Source organism: Mesoplodon densirostris, chromosome 15 (genome assembly GCF_025265405.1).
Source record: "Mesoplodon densirostris isolate mMesDen1 chromosome 15, mMesDen1 primary haplotype, whole genome shotgun sequence".
Lineage (NCBI taxonomy): Eukaryota > Metazoa > Chordata > Mammalia > Artiodactyla > Ziphiidae > Mesoplodon > Mesoplodon densirostris.
This window is the reverse complement of record NC_082675.1, coordinates 60,793,201-60,813,962: the sequence shown is the minus strand read 5'-3', so window position 1 is coordinate 60,813,962 and position 20,762 is coordinate 60,793,201.

Below are 20,762 nucleotides of genomic sequence, written 5' to 3'. Positions count from 1 at the left end.
GCATTGAATATTACATGCCAGTGGTCAAGCCTCATTAAGAAAGAATAAGGAAACAGCTGTTTCAAGCAAGCTGTAGAAAGCAATTAATTGTGAGACAGTAGGAGAAAAAAATATTTTTAATCTTTTAACTTTGGAGTATACAATGTTCTAATATGCTAAGTAGTCTTGTCAACTAATTAACTTAAAAAATCCCACTAGCATGTTCACTTAAAAGAGAAATTTGCCTTAAACTCTGTTCCAAGAAATTCTAGGGCATCACTTCATATCTGTCTTCTTTCTCACATCATATCTGCCTTCTTTCTAAGTCTGAGATCAGAGTATTCTTTTCCTGGTAATCTTTCCTCTTAAATCTTCAAATTGACCAAGCAATTTAACAAAATCTTTTCTTATCAGTTGAGATTGGTGAAACCAATTTCTGGACTTGATAAGTCCCTATATGATGAGTATTTCTCTAAGATCTGTCCAAAGACTAAGGCCTGCCATAACTATCTAGCATAGGAGTCAGGTCTCTATCTATCACACATGTATTAGAGATGACACACAGAGTCATTTTGAAAATATGAACAGGATAATGCAAGAAAAATTGTAAAATTGGTTATGTGTCTTTATTATCATTCTAGAATTTATTTAATCATCTTTTCCATACTTTCTGAAGTCCTTCCTTAAACTCTGCATGCACACTGGAGACTGAGCATCAGTGGTAAACTTTATTAACCATCTTCTTTTTAATGAAATCATTTTGGCCATCTCACCACAGCAATGTCCATTAAACCTCTATGGTTACTGACCTGAGACTAATAGGTTTACTAAAACATGAAATGTTCGGTGCTAAAACTAGGAAAGTCCTGGACAAACCAGGATAGTTGGTCATATTAATCCCTGGGAAAAGTATTTACCTAGAATACTGCTCTACAATACTCTTATATATTGTTCTGCCCTTCCCCTTCTAGTCACACATTTCCCCTAGATAATCCCTACTAACCTTCCAGGCCTCATCTTAGTCCACATTTTTCCTAGGAAACCTTCCTGGACTCCCCCAAGACTGACTTATATGCCTGTTGTACAAGTTCAGGTCATCATCCTGTTTGGAACTCCTTTGGTAGTACTTAACATACTATCTTAATTTATTTTTACTTGTTTATACCCCTCAGTTTCTTATGACAAGGCAATTTATTATGTTTACTACTATAACCTCATACTCCTTAAAATTTTTGAAAGAGACAGCAAGGACTAACAAATATTCATTATAAAGAAAAAGACTTTGAAAGGATATCGATCAGCAAGAATGGGATAATACCATAGTGGTCTAACAGTGAAGTGGACTTGAAGGAGAAATAGTGAACATCATGTCACTAGAAATGTTCAAGCATCTGTCGGGAGGTTTTACTTGTGATTCCTGCTCTAGGTATATTTTCAAAATAAATGAATTCCAAGGTCCCTTCACTTTACACTAATGTCTCCTCAATCTATGGTATCAGAATTATCTAAATCCACAAATTTTGATTCTACAGGTACGGAGCCAGACCTAAGAATTTCCACATTTCATAAACTTCCCTAGAGATTCTGATGTACAGATAGTTTTGTTAAGGTCTACTATTGCTCATTGCATAGCTATGTAGGAGCTACATGCTATAGGGATATTAAAAACAAAAAGGCTTACAGTAAATCCTTATCTTCTAGCTATTCACAGTCCAGATAAATGACTCTGGATACTTCTCACAAGATAGAGTACATTTGAATTCTTGTTTGCCTGGGTCTGACTAAAACCAACACTGCTCCCATGTAAAACCTTTTAACTCTGGTTTATTTTCTCAAATTCATGATTACATTTAAATCACCTGGAGTGCTTTAAAACTATATGGATGCTTGGCCCTGTCTCAAGTGATCTTGAAGTAATTGGTGTGGGGATGGCCTTCCAATGGATTATAAAATTCAGCCTAGGATGGGAATGACCCTAGAGGAAGTAAAGGCTAAATTGAAATCAAAAGAGGAGATAAGGAGGTGTTGGTCAGGTGAAGTGTGCTTATTGATGTGTTGGGAGGAATGTTGTTAGGTAGTAACAACATTAGTATTATTATTGACAACAACAACAACATATAGTATTGAGAAAGGGAAATCTAGTTAAAGCTTTTCACCTGGGGCAGTTTTTTGCAATGGGCAAATACAAATGATTGAAGTTAGCTGGAGATAATGTGTGAAAATGTTTTATAAAATGGAAGGTGTGGTTTTAAAAACATTTCATTTATTTAATTTAACTAAAAATTTAATTCTTAATGATATCACTTTTAACCTATAGAAATTAAACTATTAAATATATTTAAGAGATCAACCTTTTACATACAGACCATTTGTTATAGTAGTGTCTGGTTATTTTATTTCACTTTACTCTGGGAAACAAAGATCTACCCCCCAGATCCCAGTTACTTTTAATCCCATTTGGCTGTGGAAAATTTTCTTAATGTGTGGTTCTATGTGCTTACCTCATTAATTCCTATCTGATGAATATCACTGAATCTTCCTTGAATAAATAAGTTTGTGATCCCTCAGGGACATCAATTAACAATGTATAAAAACTTCAAATTAGTGTGTTCTGACCCAGGACATACTCAGGAAGTGGCTTTTTTAGAGAAATTGCTAACAAACATTAGCTCACTTACTGTAGCTGGCCTCTTCCCTCTTAAAGGAACATTCTGGTGGTGGTGGTGGTGGTGGTTGGGGGTGGGAGAGGGGAAAAAAAAGAGTGCTTACTTGAGTTCAGCTGTGTTCTGGTTCATTGCCGTTTCCTTGCACCTGGTAAGTGAAGGTAAATTGCAGTTCTTTTCCCGGAGCAATTCTTTGTATTAAATTACCTGTCTCATGGGGAAAACGAGATAGTGAGATCTTAAAAGCATCTCTGCTATGATCCCCTTTGCTTGATGAATAAACACCGATCATCAGCACAGACGCACATGCCATGGAATATTCTGCTCTGTACTGTCATGTGTCTTTTACACCAAGGAGAAGGTGGCAACCTCAGAAGAATACAGGTTGGAGATCATAGCACTTCATTCCAGACCTGGTTTAACCACTGACCTGTAGGCCAGTGTTTGGATAACTCAGAGACTCTCTCCTCAGCCTTCAATTAGGGAATACATACCTCCATGACTTAATTTAAAAATCAAATTTAAAAAGATCCCCAAATATCAAGGCTTCTAGTTACAGTGAGGGACACTGGAAATGTAAAATTGTTAATATGTCCTTCTGAGTTCCAGGGGCTCAGAACACCCCTCTTCCTTTGTGTACCATGGTGACAGGGGATTTCCCAAGCCCTAACTTCTGAACCTATGTGCTTTCCTTTCCGTTTCTTTTGTGAGTAGACCTTTTCTGGGGTTTCTAGGGTGCTTTCCATCAGGTTCTTACAGATCTTTCCTTGTCTCCCAGTTTGGTAGGCAGCCTCTAAAGTGGTCCCCATAGATCCCTGCCCCTGGTATTTATGGCCCTATGGGTATAGGCTGGACCTAGTGATTCCCTTCTGTGAAATAGAATACATAAGAAGTTATGGATGCCAATTTGGAGATTAAGTTACAAAATGACTGGCTTCTTCTCTGAGCCATTGCTCTTCCTAAACAAGCTACCATGTTGTGCAGCACTATGGAGAGCTCCATGTAGCTAGGAACAGATGTTTCTTGTTTGCAGCGCTCCTAAAGCAGGTCAACAGTCACCTGAATGAACTTGGAAGAGCATCTTCTGAGGCCTACCACCATCCAAATGACAGAGCTTAGAAACATATCCTTCCCAGCCCAGCCTGGAGATGACTGCAGCCCAGGCTATTACCTTGGTTACAGACTCTGAGAGATTCTGAGTTAGAGGCTCCCAGAAACATACTGCTTGGATTCCTGGCACACAAAAATTGTGAGATAGTAAATTCTGTGGATCTAAGCCAAAGAATTTTGAGGTAAATTGTGATGCTACAATAGATAATTAAAACAGTCTCCCCATTTCCAGTGGGACACCGGTGCTGGCCCTCATCCTTACAATCCTAGATGAGCACCAATGAACCTGGAATTCAAGACTTTCTTGTTCTATCTTTTAGTCCTAGTCAATCCCATGCTCAGCCTTATTCTGTAAACATCCTGAACTGGAGCCCCAGTGCTCCTCAGCATTCCCAGAAGGGATTTTTAGTTATTTATAAATACTCATGTAAATGATTCCACTTGATTGTCCCTCCAAAGAATGTTGTGAGATAAATATTATTATACCCATTTTACAGATAATGGTTTTGTCACACAGAAAAAATAAGCTACTTTTACAAGTAGGAAGCTTAGTATTTTGGAATCCAGGTTCAACATACAGTGTTGCCTCAGATTTATTTTCTTCAATATCTAGTTAGAGAAGCTATTACAAGTTACTCAACAAAAAGAGATTTGAAAAATATCAGACCATCTTTGCTAAATGCCAAGTGAGTAAATGTACTTATTTTTTTCTTTTTTCCTGTTTTATTGAGATATAATTGACATAAAGCAATGTATAATTTAAAGTGTACAGCATAATAATTTGACTTACATATATCATGAAATGATTACCACAATAAGTTTAGTGAACATCAATCATCTCATATAGATTAAAGAAATATAAAAATATTATTTTTTCCTTGTGATGCAAACTCTTAGGATTTACTCTCTTAACTTTCATATGTAACATACAAGTGTTAATTATATTTATCATGTTATACATTACATTCCTAGTACTTATTTGTCTTATAAAGAGAAGTTTGTACATTTTGACTACCTTTATCTGGTTCTCCCTCCCCCCAACACCCTGGCTCTGATAACCACAAATCTGATCTCTTTCTCTGTTTGCTTGTTTGTTTGTTTTTGAAGTATAGTTCACCTATAGCACTATGTTAGTTCCTGGTACACAACATAGTGATTAAATATTTTGATATATTTTAAAATGATAGCCATGATAAACCTAGTTATCATCTGTCACCATAAAAAGATATTGCATAATTATTGACTATATTTCCACACTGTACACTTCATAACCATGACTAATTTATTTTGTAACTGGAAGTTTATACCTCTTAATCTCCCTCACTTATTTCTCTCTTCTTCCATCCCCCCTCCCCTCTGACAGCCTCCTGTTTATTCTCTATATGACTCAGCTATGACGCAGTTTTTGTTTTGTTATACTTGTTCATTTCTTTTGTTTTTTAGATTCTACATACAAGTGAAATCATACAGTATTTGTCTCTCTTTTTCAGACTTATTTCACTTAGCATAATTCTTCCAAGGTCCATCTGTGTTGTATGGACCTTGGAAGGGTTTTACATGTATATATTACATCTTCTTTATCCATTCATCTATTAATAGACACTTAGATTGCTTCCATATCTTGCTTACTGTAAATAATGCTGCAATGAACATAGTAATACATGTATGCTTTGAAATTAGTGTTTTTGTTTTCTTTGAATAGATTGCATGGTAGTACTATATTTAATGTTTTTGAGGAACCTCCATATTGTTTTCCATAGTGGCTGCATCATTTACGCCACAGAGACTGCATCAATTTACATTTTCACCAACATTGCATGAGGGTTCCCTTTTCTCTACATCTTTGCCAACACTTGTTATTTGTTGACTTTTTGATAACCGCCATTCTGACAGGTTTGAGATGAGAGTTCAGTCTTGTGTGAGATGAGAGTTCATTGTGGTTTTGATTTGCATTTCCCTGATAATTAGTGATTTTGAGCATCTTGCTGTGTGCCTGTTGGCCATCTGTATGTCTTCTTTGAGAAAATGCCTATTAAGCCCCTCTGTCCATTTTTTAATCAAGTTGCTTGTTTTGATGTTAAGTTGTATGAATTTTCTATATATTTTGGATATCAACCCCTTATCAGATATATAATTTGCAAATATATTCTTCCATTCAGTAGGTAAACTTTTCATTTTGTTGACATTGGGTTGGCCAAAAAGTTCATTAAGTTTTTTGTAACATCTTATGGAAATACCTGAAAGAATTTTTTTTTAATGTTGGGGGGAAGAGTTTATTAATTAATTAATTTATTTTTGCTGTGTTGGGTCTTCATTTCTGTGCAAGGGCTTTCTCTACTTGTGGTAAGCTGGGGCCACTCTTCATTGCAGTGCACAGGCCTCTCACTATCATGGCCTCTCTTGTTGCGGAGCACAGGCTCCAGACGTGCAGGCTCAGTAGTTGTGGCTCACGGGCCTAGTTGCTCCGTGGCATGTGGGATCCTCCCAGACCAGGGCTCGAACCCATGTCCCCTGCATTAGCAGACAGATCTCAACCACTGAGCCACAAGGGACGCCCCTGAACGAAATTTTTGGCCAATCCAATAGTTTCCTTTGCTGTGCAAAAGATTTTTAGTTTGATGTAGCTATAGTCATTTATTTTTGCTTTTGTTTACCTTGCCTGAGGAAACAGATACAAAAAACATTGTTAGACTAATGTCAATGAGCATACTGCCTATGTTTTCTTCTAGAAGCTTTACTGTTTCAGATTTTATATTTAAGTCTTTAATCCATTTCGTGTTATTTTTTCTACATGGTGTAAAAAAGTAGTCTAGTTTTATTCTTTTGCAAGTAGCTGTCCAGTTTTCCCAACACCACTTATTGAAGAGGCTATCTTTTCCCCATTGTATAGTCTTTCCTCCTTTGACATAGAGTAATTGACCATATAAGTGTGGATTTATTTCTGGGATCTCTTCTGTTTGATTGATCTACATGTCTGTTTTTGTGCCAGTACCATATAGCTTTGATTACTGTAGCTTTGTAGTGTAGTTTGAAATCAGGAAGTATGATACATCCAGCTTTGTTCTTTGTCAAGATCATTTTGGCTATTTGGGGTTTTTTGTGTTTCCATACAAATTTTAAAATTATTTGTTCTAAGTGTGTGAAAAATGCCATTGGATTGTGATAGGGATTGCACTGAATCTGTAGGTTGCCTTGGGTAGTATGGTCATTTTAACAATATTAATTTTTCTAATCCATGAGTACAGTATATCTTTCCATTTTTTGGTGTTGTCCTTAATTTCTTTCATCAGTGTCTTATAGTTTTCCAAGTATAGGTTGTATACCTCCATAGTTAGATTTATTTCTAGGTGTTTTATTATTTTGATGTGATTGTAAATGAGATTTTTTAAAAATTTCTCTTTCTGAGAGTTCATTGTTAGCATATAGAAATGCACCAGATTTCTGTACATTTTGTATCCTGCAGTTTTACTGAATTCATTAATAATTTCTAATAGTTTTGTGTGGTATCTTTAGGATTTCCTGTGTATAGTATCCCGTCATCTGCAATCTGTGACAGTTTGACTTCTTCCTTTCCAACCTGGATCAATTTTATTTATTTTTCTTGTCTGATAGCTGTGGCTAGGACTTCCAATACTATGTTAAATAAAAGTGGAATGAGATGACATCTTTGTCTTGTTCCTGATCTCAAAGGAAATGCTTTCAGCTTTTTACCATTGAGTATGATGTTAGCTGTGGGCTTGTCATATATGGCCTTTATTTTGTTGAAGTATGTTTCCTCTATACCCACTTTGCTGAGAGTTTTTTTATCATAAATTGATGTTGAATCTTGTCAAAATCTTTGTCTGCATCTGTTGAGATGTTTTCATGATTTTTATTCTTCAGTTTTTTAATGTGGTGTATCACATTGATTGCTTTGTGGATATTGAATCATCCCTTCATTCTTAGGATAAATCCCACCTAATCATGGTGTAAGATCCTTTTTTTTTTTAGTTTCTGCTTTATAACAAAGTGAATCAGTCATACATATACATCTGTTCCCACATCCCTTCCCTCATGCATCTCCCTCCCTCCCACCCTCCCCATCCCACCCCTCCAGGCGGTCACAAAGCACAGAGCTGATCTCCCTGTGCTCTGCGGCTGCTTCCCACTATCTATCTACCTTACGTTTGGTAGTGTATATATGTGCATGCCTCTCTTTCTCTTTGTCACAGCTTACCCTTCCCCCTCCCCATATCCTCAAGTCCATTCTCAAGTAGGCCTGTGTTTTTATTCCCGTTTTACCCCTAGGTTCTTCATGACATTTTTTTTTAATTCCATATATATGTGTTTGCATACGGTATTTGTCTTTCTCTTTCTGACTTACTTCACTCTGTATGACAGACTCTAGGTCTAATGGTGTAAGATCCTTTTAATGTATTCTTGAATTTGGTTTGCTAATATTTTGTTGAGAAGTTTTGCATGTACGTTCATCAGTAATATTAGCCTGTGATTTTCATTTTGTAATGTATTAGATTTTATTATCAGGGTGATTCTGGCCTCGTAGAATGAGTTTGGGTGTGTTCCCTCCTCCTTAATTCTTTTGGCACAGTTTGAGGAAGATGGGTGTTTACTCTTCTTTAAATGTTTGGTGAATTTACCTGTGAAGGCATCAGGTCCTGAAATTTTGTTTGTTTGAAGTTTATTTATTACAAATTTAGTTTTATTGCTGGTAATTGGTCTGTTCCTATTTCTTCCTGATTCGGTCTTGGGAGAGGGCATATTTCTAGGAATTTGTCCATTTCTTCTAGGTTGTACATTTTATTGGCATATAATTGCCATAGCAATTTCTTATGAAATTTGTATTTCTGTTTCTTGGCTGTAACTTCTATTTAATTTCTGATTCTATTGATTTTAGACCTCTCTCTTTTTTTCACTTGATGAGTCTGGCTGAAGATTTATCAATTTTGTTCATCTTGTCAAAGAACCAGCTCTTAGTTTCACTGATATTTTCTACTGTTTTTATAGTCTCCATATCTTTTATCTCTGCTCTGATCTTTATTATTTACAGTACTTCCTTCTACTAATTTTGGGCTTTGTTCCACTTTTCCTAGTTCCTTTATGTGTAAGTTTAAGTTGCTTATTTGAGATTTTTTTTTGTTTCCTGAGGCAGCCTTACACCACCATTAATTTCCCTCTTAAAATTGTTTTTTCCACATCCCATAGGTTTTGGATCATTGTGTTTTTGTTTTCATTTGTCTCCAGGTATTTTTAAATTTACTCTTTGATTTGTTTACAGAATACTCTTTTGCCTCTTTAGCCTCACACATATTTGTGGTTTTTTTCAGTTTTGTTCTTGTAGTTGATTTCTAGCTCATAGCCTTGTGTTTGGAAAAGTTGCCTGCTATGATTTCAATCTTCTTAAATGTATTGAGACTTGTTTGATGGCATAGCATGTGATCTATTCTGGAAAATATTCCATGTGTACATTAGAAGAATGTTGTGTATTCTGCTGCATATGGATGGAATGTTCTTATTTTTAAGTACTTTCATTTAAAAAAAATTTAGTGAGATACAGTTCACATATGTACTTTTTTTTTTTTTTTTTTTTTTGTGGTACGCAGGCCTCTCACTGTTGTGGCCTCTCCCGTTGTGGAGCACAGGCTCCGGACGCGCAGACTCAGCGGCCATGGCTCACGGGCCCAGCCGCTCCGCGGCATATGGGATCCTCCCAGACCGGGGCACGAACCCGTATCCCCTGCATCGGCAGGCGGACTCTCAACCACTGCACCACCAGGGAGGCCCTGTACTTATTTTTTATTGTAATAAATTATTACAGTAAGATATTTTATTAATACACACATATGTACATACACATATGCAATTGTGTATGTATGTATGTGATTTCTTTCTCCCTGTTTGAATCTTGTGGAAATCCACACATTTAAGTTTCATTTAACAATTTTTCTAGTGCCTGAGATGGACACATATGTTCTTGCCTGCATATTTGGGCTATTAAATCTGACCTTTATATATGTGATCAGATATAATGTTTTTCCTCTGGATTTTATTTTCAAAGTTGTCATCAGTTTTATTTTATTTGGTAAAGATTAAAAACGAAAGGAATATCAATGTCATAAGAAACACGGTCATAATGAATTCTTTCTCTCCACTGCATGTGCTATAGGGGAGGGGAAAGAGAGATTTTTAACATAAATAATCCCACATCTTTAAATTTGTATGTAAAACTGGCACTAGTTCACTGTTTTTGCTGAAAAGAAAAAAAAAATCAAATTCACCATGAGGATTTTTTCTCCCTTTTCTTTAATAATGGATACTCTCAGAGACCTCCTAAGGTCCCATTTCCCCTGTCATATTTAAAGGGTTTATTGTTTCCAGAAAAACCTTGCTGTTCCCTCTGGAGACTGAGCTGATACAAGGTAATATTAATTCCGTGCCTTTCTCTTGTCAGGACTCAACTTCAAATGGAATATATGAGATGAAAGCTGAAAGAGAGGTTATGTGGGCTGTCATCCACCATTGTGTCTGAGGCATCAGTGGTGCTCAGAACAAATTTGGTGTCTGTCTGGTAAATCACAGGAAGGTAAAACAGTTTATAGAAGACTTACTTGGTCTCCTGGAAAGCTCCACCATCCAGAGAACAGTTAATCTTATTTTTTTCTTTTCTTTTTGGTAATGAAAAAAAAAATTCTGAGATTTAACTGGTCACTTTCATTGTCTCCTCAACCCCTCTTCAACTCACTCCTTGTTTTTTCCACAGAGATGAAAAGCTATTACCCTAAGCAACTAGACCAACCGCTTTACAAGATTATTCACAAAGGAATCCATCATTATTTTAGTCTAATTTCCTAAATGACAAAAGAATCTAAAAAAGTAAGGAGAGAGTGAGGCTGGACAAGGGAGAAATGTGACTTAGTTGCTGTCCTTGTGTGTGGAATGTTTGCAGATCAAGAAGAGAGTGTTCAGGGAGAAAAGCAGTCAAATCTTAGTCTCGTGACGTTTGTTTCAGTTTTTCAAATATTTCCTGATCCCATAGGCCTTCATTATGAAGCTTAGATAGCAAAAGAATGGAAATTGTTTTTCACTTTTTTCAAAATGTAGAATTATCTCTCACATTCACGTCTTGAACCTGAGAAAGAAAGGAGCCAAGAAAAAAGAAATTAAAAGAATTATTAGAATTATCATCAGGCTCCTTAATCATTTTGTTTTAATCTGAAATTTAAAAAAAATTATTGGAATTTATAAAGAAATAGGGCACACACACACACACACAAAGTTACTGGACTAAGACTCACCAGTTCTAGGTTTGACTTTGCCAGTAATTTCAAGACCTTGAGATAATTACTTTAATATGCTTCTTATCTACAAGTGGTGATTCTTATTTCTAACCTTGCTTTTGCTAACATTGTTGTTGTGTGAATCAATTGAGAAGAAAGCTTAACTAAATAAAATGTGTACAAATTAAAGGTGATGTTATTACAAAAACCCCACCATTGGTCATGTCTGTGTCACCACTCTTCAAAAGCACAGAGGTATTTTTATTCAAAGTTCATCCATCTTAATCTTAATTCCCATCTTGCTTGTATTTATCTCCACTACCAGCTTTTCCTAACTTACTTTGGGTATATTGGACTTGCTTCTAGAAGTATAATCAGAGACTCCATGATTGCAACTTTAAGTGATTTATTGATGTTTTGACCAACCACAGTTCTACAGAAGAAAATGTATTGGATACCTGTGTTAATTGCTACTTATTTCCTCATTTGGATTGGTACCCATTGAGATTTTGTACCCTTTCCTAATAAACCCACTTGTTTGATTCAAAATCAGTCTTCTACCTGCTTGTTCCAGTCTTGTCTGTCTGTCTCTTTTGCCAGACATCCTGGTTTTTAATCCTCTCTCTGGCTCCAGGATCCTAATGCAATCCCAAGCCCTACATTCTATATATCTTCCCTTCTCTTCCATTCTGTTTTTATTGAGCACATTGTGGCAACTCAGATGTAACATTAATTTTCTTAGCAGTCATGTTACTTGCTCCCATCAGCTGAGATTCTGATTTCCCTTCTTGTTTCCCTGTTTTTAGTGGGGGTTTTTTGTTTTTTGTTTTTGTTACTCCAACATCTTAATGGAGACTGGTTCACCCATATAGCCTCTGGTCATGTAGAAAAATTGCATCATTCCCCCCTTAAGTGTTGGGCCAAAGTTGCAGTATCATATAGAGGGGAAATGTGCTCAAGAGTTCTAGGTAGTTTCTAACAGCTAAAAGGGCCAATTGATAAATGGGAGCCAGGTGATAACCTAGAACCCTTGAGACAGCTTCTCTTCCAAAATATCTGCATAGAGGTGATCAGACTTGATGGTTGGAACTGACACTTGTGATATACTTCAAGTTTACCTTTCACTTACCCTCACCTGTCATCTTCTCAAACCACAGAATTATCATCCTATTGCTGTCCTCTTTACTCTGAAACTTGTTTTTCAATTAGTTACACTCTAAATCCATAGTTAACATTTCATCTACTCTCCCTCTGGGATTTTGCTTTTCCTTCTCTTCTGAAATTACTTACACTTGTACTTAATTGCCAACTCCAACAATCCTCTTTATTTCTCATACTGTAATTCTTTTGACTTTTGCAATGTCCAGTACACAACATGAACTCCTGTCTTAGGTTTCAAGCCCTACACACTTCTGGTTTTTACTTATTTCTGGCTTATTTCCTACCACACTGATCACTTTCCTAATCTATCCTTGGGACTTCTCAACACTTTCCAAACTATACAAATTTTAAATTCCAATCCTTGTATTTCTCTTGTCACCAAATTTTCATCCCCTTTCTCTCTCCTCACATCCAGGCCTGTATTTCCAACAACTGCTTAGATGTTCCATATCTATGTCCTATGGGTATATATGATGCAGTATACATGAAACTTAACTTTTCATCAAATCACTTTCTTTTGTAATTTTGATCCTATCTTTCATGCAATAACTCCAACTAGAGTTTTTATAGTTATTTGTAACTTGGGTTCCACTGATCCTACTCCTCACAGAAATATCAAATGACTTACTCTTCTGTCATCCACATTCTCAAGGGCATCTTTATTGAAGGTCCTCATCACTTCTCAATCTGACTCCATATATTCCTACTAGTTTCTTTTGCCTCTTCTTTATTCACCCCCACCTCATGCAATATGTGTTCCAGCATATTATCTTTTCACAATTCCCAGAATATGTTGTGGATTTGTTTGTTTTCCTTTTCTTATATGGATTCTCCTATGCTAAAATGTTCTTTTTCTCCATGTCAAATGCCTCATTTGTGAAGTCTTTTCTGATTCTAACTCCCTTCTGAATTACCCCCACTTCCAATTTGCTTCAAATAAATTTGGCAATTTGAAAGTATTTACAACTTGTTCTATCTGCATTTTGACACTGGCACCAGGTCTAAACTAAAGTCAAGAACATCTATTGTTTTACCCTAAAGTTGCTAATAATGCATGACACAGAAATCTCTCCTTGATTTTTCTGATGGGAGAAACTGATTCCCCTTTCTTTTTTTTCCCCAACTCTAACAATCATCCCTTACACTCCTTTTAGAAAGGGTTTCATTTTTGTTTTTAATTCTGTTGTTGGAACCCAAGCTTATTTGAAATGTGATAACTGTGCCAACTAAAATCTGTGGAAAGACAAACTGGGATGAGCCACTGGAGCCACATGAGGCCTTGTGGGGTAGGGTGGAACCACCTGGATTTATTTATATCTACTTAAAAAATCTTCTTGTACTGTGATAGATGGCTTTTAGGAGATCAAAGAAGCCAGTGCAGAAATGTTTTTTCTGACTGTGCAGCACACAAACACCATTTAAATGTCCCCTCAACATGTGCATACATCCAAGCCCATTGGAACACCTGGCAGTGATGAGAGCTGACACTATGCCTGCATTGGTAACCTTGATTAATTATGATGGAAGTAACAGGTAAAACAGACAGATAACAAGGAAGGAGGTAGTGTATGTGGTGGTGTGGAGACATAGTGCTTGTAACATGATGCTTAAATTTCCATTTTTGTATTGAAAAGCAAATCAATCTGAGGATTGCTTTATAATCTCCATGGCTGGAGGTAGTTTGTCAAAAACTCCTGCTTTAGTCTCTTTGGAGGTAGAGCTCTGTGGCCAGATGAGACCTTAACATGGGGATTAACCCCCCAAGTTCAGAAGGCAGAAATGGGTGAAATAAGAAATATGCATGGCTGGGCAGGTGGAATACAAAAAACTATAGAGCAAACGATGCCAGCAAGCAACAAAATGTCTGACCATTCTTTTCCCAGGGTTCTGTTCCTCTCAGAATATAGCAAGTACACTTCATGGGATCATTTTCATAGCATTAATTTATTGAATACAGTTTATTCAAAGCACTTTTATATTTATTCACTCATTTGGAACTTACATCTCTAAGTAAATATCATAAAATATTAGAGTTGGAAAATTACTTAGAGATCATTTCTCCAACACCTGCATTTACTAAGATCCAAAGAGATCTTAGTTAAACTAAAATCCTGTTGACTTAAAGAAAAACACACAATATAAGGGCTGTGAATTTAAGTTTTATTCAGGCTCTTATGGAGGACTATAGATTGGGAAACAGGCACTCAGCTCCAAAGAGCTGCTCTGAAGAGATAAGGGAGAGTTTATGTATAAATTTTTTTTGGCTGGGAAATACATGTAGTCTAGCATACATCTTGGTAAAAGATTACTGCTAATCACAATGAACCGACATCTCAATTTAATTATTTTAGTGCTTTTCTATGTATGGGAAGATGCAACAATCTGGAGTCATTAAAATTCTTCCTGAGATATGCATTTAACTACCTAGGGGTCAATTTATCCAAAGCACAAAGTGCTTCATCTTGTTTTTCATTCTGAATTCCTCTCAAGGTGCACTGTCAGTGGGTAGTGACTTAACCCTTGCAGAACTGAGTAATGAACAATGCTCTTTGTTCTTCTTTCACAAACTTATAAGTAGTTAGTAATACTGGATCTTATACCTTTGATTTTTAACTCCAGTAACTTTTCCCCACAACCTTACAGAGCTATCTATGGAGTAATTTGTTTATCAGATTCTTTACAAGATATAAAAGGAGACCATTACTTCTGCAGTTGGGAGAAGGACTATGTAGAACACATTAGGCATCTAGTCTGGAGTGGTAAGTTAGTGACCAGTGCAAGTGGGATGCTTTTGAAACAAACATATGGCTATTACACAATTATTATATTTAGTATTAACTAATGGGGCTAGTACTCTATCCTTCCCTTTTTTTGTCTTTTCTCCTTTATTTTGGAAGAAATAATCATGTACAGAAATATGAAAGAGGAATGCTCTTAGTATTGAGGTTTTCTCTCTCAATTGGCCTTTGCTGAGGTAACTCCCCACACAGACAGAGCATCTCCCTTTAGGTCATTCTCCTAGAGGTGGTGAGTTGATTATTGGTCCTAATTTTCTGATAGGCCAACCACAGAGATATTCTTTGACAATTCTCCAAGCTTTCAATAGAATATTTTAAAGGAAGAAAAAGTTGTATTTCTAAGATTAGTAATGAGAATTGATGTTCCACTCTCAGCAGATGACTTTCTCTAAAATATTCTAATTTAAATAATCTCCCAAACCCAGCACACACCAGGTACCAAACACATCTCATGAACACAGCTTTCTTTCATGAATACCTTTTATTTTCTCCCTGTCTAAATTTTACCTGTTTAAGGTTAAATCGACATCACATCTCTTATGAGGCATTTATTGAATACAAAACAATGGATTATCTAGATTTCTATAGCTCCACGTTCCTGACTACAAACTTGAGATTTAAGAACAAACCATGTTTTCTCTTTTTTTTTCTCTAATTATTTTATGGAATTTAGTTAGAGTCTCACTAGAATTCTAGGAAACTCAGGTTTTTATACCTTTAAAATATCCTATCAGGAGCTTGTGGAATTGTCAAGAAATAGCTTTGTGAACAAGCCCATTAGGAAGTTAGGGCAAAAAATAACCTACCACCTCTAGGAAAATGACTCTTAGGTGTGCTCTCTATGGGAAGTCACCTCAGTGACGGCCAGTGGAGATCCTCTGTATGTTCTCTCTCTCTTATGTTTTGCAGTGTTCTTTGTATAGAAATGCCCCAGAGTAAAAGTGTTCTGTAATATTTTTTATTGATTTTACTTTCTCAACTCCTAAAATTGACATGAAAGATTCTGATAACTCCATCCAGTAGTAACTTTATGATTGACCATGAAATATGTTATGAGAATAAGAATCAAAGTTCTTGCCCAAAGTCTCTTATGCTGTAGTTATATGAAATTTCACAAAATTATTTATCTCTTAACCTGTATTAAGAGCATGTTAATTTATCTTTAGTGTAGAAATAATAATTCTTACTCTACTCATCTCCAAAAGCTCTAGTGAAGAAAATTATGTGAAATGGCCATGACATTCCTAAGCATTATACATATGACAAGTAATACTATTATTATAACATTATCTTAGTGGTTATTACTATATACTTTTGATCTGTATATTTAGTTTAATACTTTATGATATTCTACTTCATTTTTTCCTATCATTTGTGCTCTAACATCTCAGTTATGTTTTATACATGTTAAGTGCAGACAAATACATGGTACATTAAAACCAACCTGCTCCTAGAACAAGTCAGAACTCTCAGCATATCATTACTTGCCTGGATTTGGGTCTATCACAAGACTGAATTTAGTACAGAGATATTTATTTCAGTATGTGGAAATAGAGTAGTAGAATAGGCAAGTTATTCCAATTTTAAGCTAAATATTATATAATGGTAAAATAATATGATTAATCTATATATTCATGAAAGACAATATCACATTTTAAAAAAAAGCTTGTTATGTGTTTGCGGGAATCTATCTGCAATCATTGCCGTCTCATCAAGAGGTCAGAAGATGTGATTATGGAAGTGACAGCCTTACCATCACTATTTAATCATCCCCACAATACTCCTCACAATAATAAGAAGAGACAGCTGGAGGGCAACACTCCAAATGTAGGATTCAGGAAGGTAGCTCTCATCTGACTGAGGCTTCCCAATAAGTCTGTCTTTCTCTACTCAAAAGGATCACAGGCTGAACTGACTGTGCTGATTGTCAGGTTGCCAGCCCCGGCTAACTGGGAGGTGAGTGAAGTCTTCATGCAGCTTGGTGCCCAGGGATACCTCACCCGCACTTCTTGTCAACCTCAGACACAGCTGCCGGTTCAGAGAGCCGGAGAAGCATAATTGTATTGGCACCTCTCCAGCACCCTAGGAGCTCATTGCCTGCTACCCTCTCTCACCTGCTCTACCAGGCAAACAGAAAAGGTTAATGGTGAATGATGTCGATCTTGATTACTCTGCTAAAGAGTAGGAGTGAAGGATGTGTACGTTTTAATCCAGAAATCAGAATTTCATGTGTCAAGGATAAAGTGAAGCAGCTGGTATGGAAATGAGGCAACATGGTAGTGTACCTCTGGCCTGGGAAGCCAGGCATGAGGTTCATGTCCTAGGTTTAAAACTAGCTCATGGTGTGCTGTTGAGAAAATTAAGTAACATCTTTCAACCCTAGTTCTTTCCTTTGTTGAAGATGGAATTTAGTGATGAATAACCTCTGACTTCCCTATGATCTCAAAAAGGATCCTTTAAAGTCTGAAAACTTTGCACAGGGAAACATATATAAATAAATTATGTGGGAGCCCTGAGAATTCACTCTCCGTCTTCACTGACTTCCAACTCTATGGAGTTTAACTGACCAAGAGCTGCAGCTGTTTCATTCTGGAATCTATGTCTCCAGTTGCTAAAAGACTGCACCTCAAAAGGACTATACTAAGGCTGACCTGTTCCTTGGAAAGTTGGGACCCTCCTGATAACTGGCTTTGGCTTGGGAATTCCCTGATGCTTTTGCCACAACTTCTTTGGTTGGCATAACAGTCTAACATATTTCCACCCAATATTTCCTTCCTCTGTACTTCACTTGGCATCTGATTTGTGTCATAGTTTTACAGCCCTTGCAGCCTTTCCTGGGTCTTTCCCTATTTTCCATAATAGAGGCATCCCCAAGAAAATCCTTGTGAAACAAATCTTGTTTTGCCATCTGCTTTTATTTCTCTGTTTGAGCTTGATTGTTGTATATTTTGTTCCTTTTTTGTCTACAGTCGATAATATTGAGAATTTTGAGAAATATTAAGGGAAAGGTGAAATTGTTAAGTGTTAAGTGATGAGAATTCATAACAAAATTAAATATTACAATAAGGGTGTCCTTCACTTATTTAGGTTGGTAACATAAATGTCCTATGGTCAGAAGTAACAAAACTTAGATTAAAACTTAGGTGGTAAAATTATAACTGGAAGGTTTCCATATGTGCTATAAAATCTTTTTGGTCCTTATTTCTGGGGGTCTCAGGCTATTTCATGGGACCTGCTTCATCTCCCTGTCTAGGCCAAGAGGAGAGAAAGAGCAAATCTTTCTCTCTTCATTCAGTTGGTCCAGCTGTTCATTTTGGTTTAAACTTTTCACCTAGGTTTCCAGTAACTTTATCTATGCCCTCTATTTAATTTTTCCAGGAAGTGGCTTTGAGAATCAATTTTTGGTAACTGAGGACCTATTGCAAATCTAAAGAAACCAAGTTCCTCACACTGACTTTTGTTTTGACTGATAGTTTCATTGTCCTAGGAAGTAGATCCCAAGACCCTGACCACAAGCTTCCCACACTTGGTTTATCTGTATCTCCAGCCAGACCATGGATAAATGATGTTACTTCCACAAATTTATCCTTGTAACTTTCATCACCTGCACACTTCTCTTTGGATATATGGTCAAGGACATTTTCAATCTTTTATTTATTTATTTATTAGTTTAAAAAAATATTTTAATTTTATTGGAGTATAGTTGATTTACAATGTTGTGTTAGTTTCAGGTGCACAGCAAAGTGATTCAGTCATACATATACATATATTCATTCTTTTTAAAATTCTTTTCTCATATAGGTTATCACAGAATATTAGGTAGAGTTCCCTGGGCTATACAGTAGGTCCTTGTTGGTTATCTTTCTTATATATAGTAGTGTACATGTGTCCATCCCAAACTCCTGATTTACCCCTCTCCCCACATTTACCCTTTGATAACCATAAGTTTTTTTCAATATCTATGTTTGCTTCTGTTTTGTAAATAAGTTCATTTGTATCCTTTTTTAAAATTAGATTCCACATATGAGTGATATCATATGACATTTGTCTTTCTTACTTGACTTAGTATGATAATATCTAGGTCCATCCATGTTGCTGCAAATGGCATTATTTCATTCTTTTTTATGGTTGAGTAATATTCCATTATATATATGTACAACATCTTCTTTATCCATTCCTCTATCGATGAATATTTATATTTTTTCCATGTCTAAGCTATTATAAATAGTGTTGCAATGAATATTGGGGTGTATATATCCTTTTGAACCATGGCTTTCTCTGGATATATGCCTAGGAGTTGGATTGCTAGATCACATAGTAGTTCTATTTTAAGTTTTTTTTTTGTGTGTGATACGCGGGCCTCTCACTGCCATGGCCCCTCCCATTGCGGAGCACAGGCTCCGGACTCACAGGCCCAGTGGCCATGGCTCACGGACACAGCTGCTCTGCGGCACGCAGGACTCCCCCAGACTGGGGCACGAACCCATGTCCCCTGCATCGGCAGGTGGACCCCCAACCACAGCGCCACCAGGGAAGCCCTATTTTAAGTTTTTTAAGGAACCTTCATACTGTTCTCCATAGTGACTGTACCAATTTACATTCCCACCAAGAGTGTAGAGGGTTCCCTTTTCTACACAAGCTTTCCAGCATTTATTATTTGTAGACTTTTTGATGATGATGATAGCCATTCTGAATGGCGCCAGGTGATACATCATTGTGGTTTTGATTGGCATTTCTCTGATAATTTTTGATGTTGTTCATCTTTTCATGTGCTTTTTGGCCATCTGTATGTCTTTAAAGAACTGTCTATTTAGATCTTCTGCCCATTTTTTCATTGGGATGTTTGTTTCTTGACATGGAACTACATGAGCTGTTTGTATATTTGGGGGGTTAATCTCTTGTCAGCCATCATTTGAAAATATCATCTCCCATTCTGTGGGTTGTCTTTTCATTTTGTTGATGGTTTCCTTTGTTGTGCAGAAGTTTTAAAGTTTAATTAGTTCCCATTTGTTTATTTTTGTTTTTATTTTCATTACTTTAGGAGGTGCATCAAAAAACATCTTGCTGTGATTTATGTGTTCTGCCTATGTTTTCCTCTTAGAGATTTATAATGTCTAGCATTGCATTTAGATCTTTGATCCATTTTGAGTTTATTTTTGTGTGTGGTGTTAGAGAATGTTCTAATTCCATTCTTTTACATGTAGCTAACCAGTTTTCCCAGCACCACTTATTGAAGAGACTGTCATTTCTCTATTTTATATTCTTGCCTCTCTTGTCATAGATTAATTGACCATAGATGTGTGAGTTTATTTCTGGGCTTTCTATCCATTTCTATTGATCTATGTTTCTGTATTTGTGCCAGTACCATACTGTTTTAACTACTGTAACTTTGTGGTATAGTCTGAAATCATGGAGTCTGATTCCTCCAGCTCCATTTTTCTTTCTCAAGATTGCTTTTGCTAGACATTTTAGTGCATGTTGACACCACTGCTAATAAAAGCAAGAAAAGAAGTCACTGGCTTTAAGGTGCCTCAACCTCTATCTTGCCTAAAACAGCTATTTCCCAGCTCCTCCTCTGGAGCTGGAACCACAGAGTGATCTGACACCACATGGCCTTAACCACATAGATGTCAACCAGGTATTGGGAGACCTGTGAAGTGCAGGAGGGACCCTAACTCAGGAGGTTTCTCCTCTCTCATTTAGGCTAGCAAGATGGTTCCTTTAAGAAAGCAACAGTGAATCAGGACACTTACTTCTCAAATAAAAAAGCAAAGGCA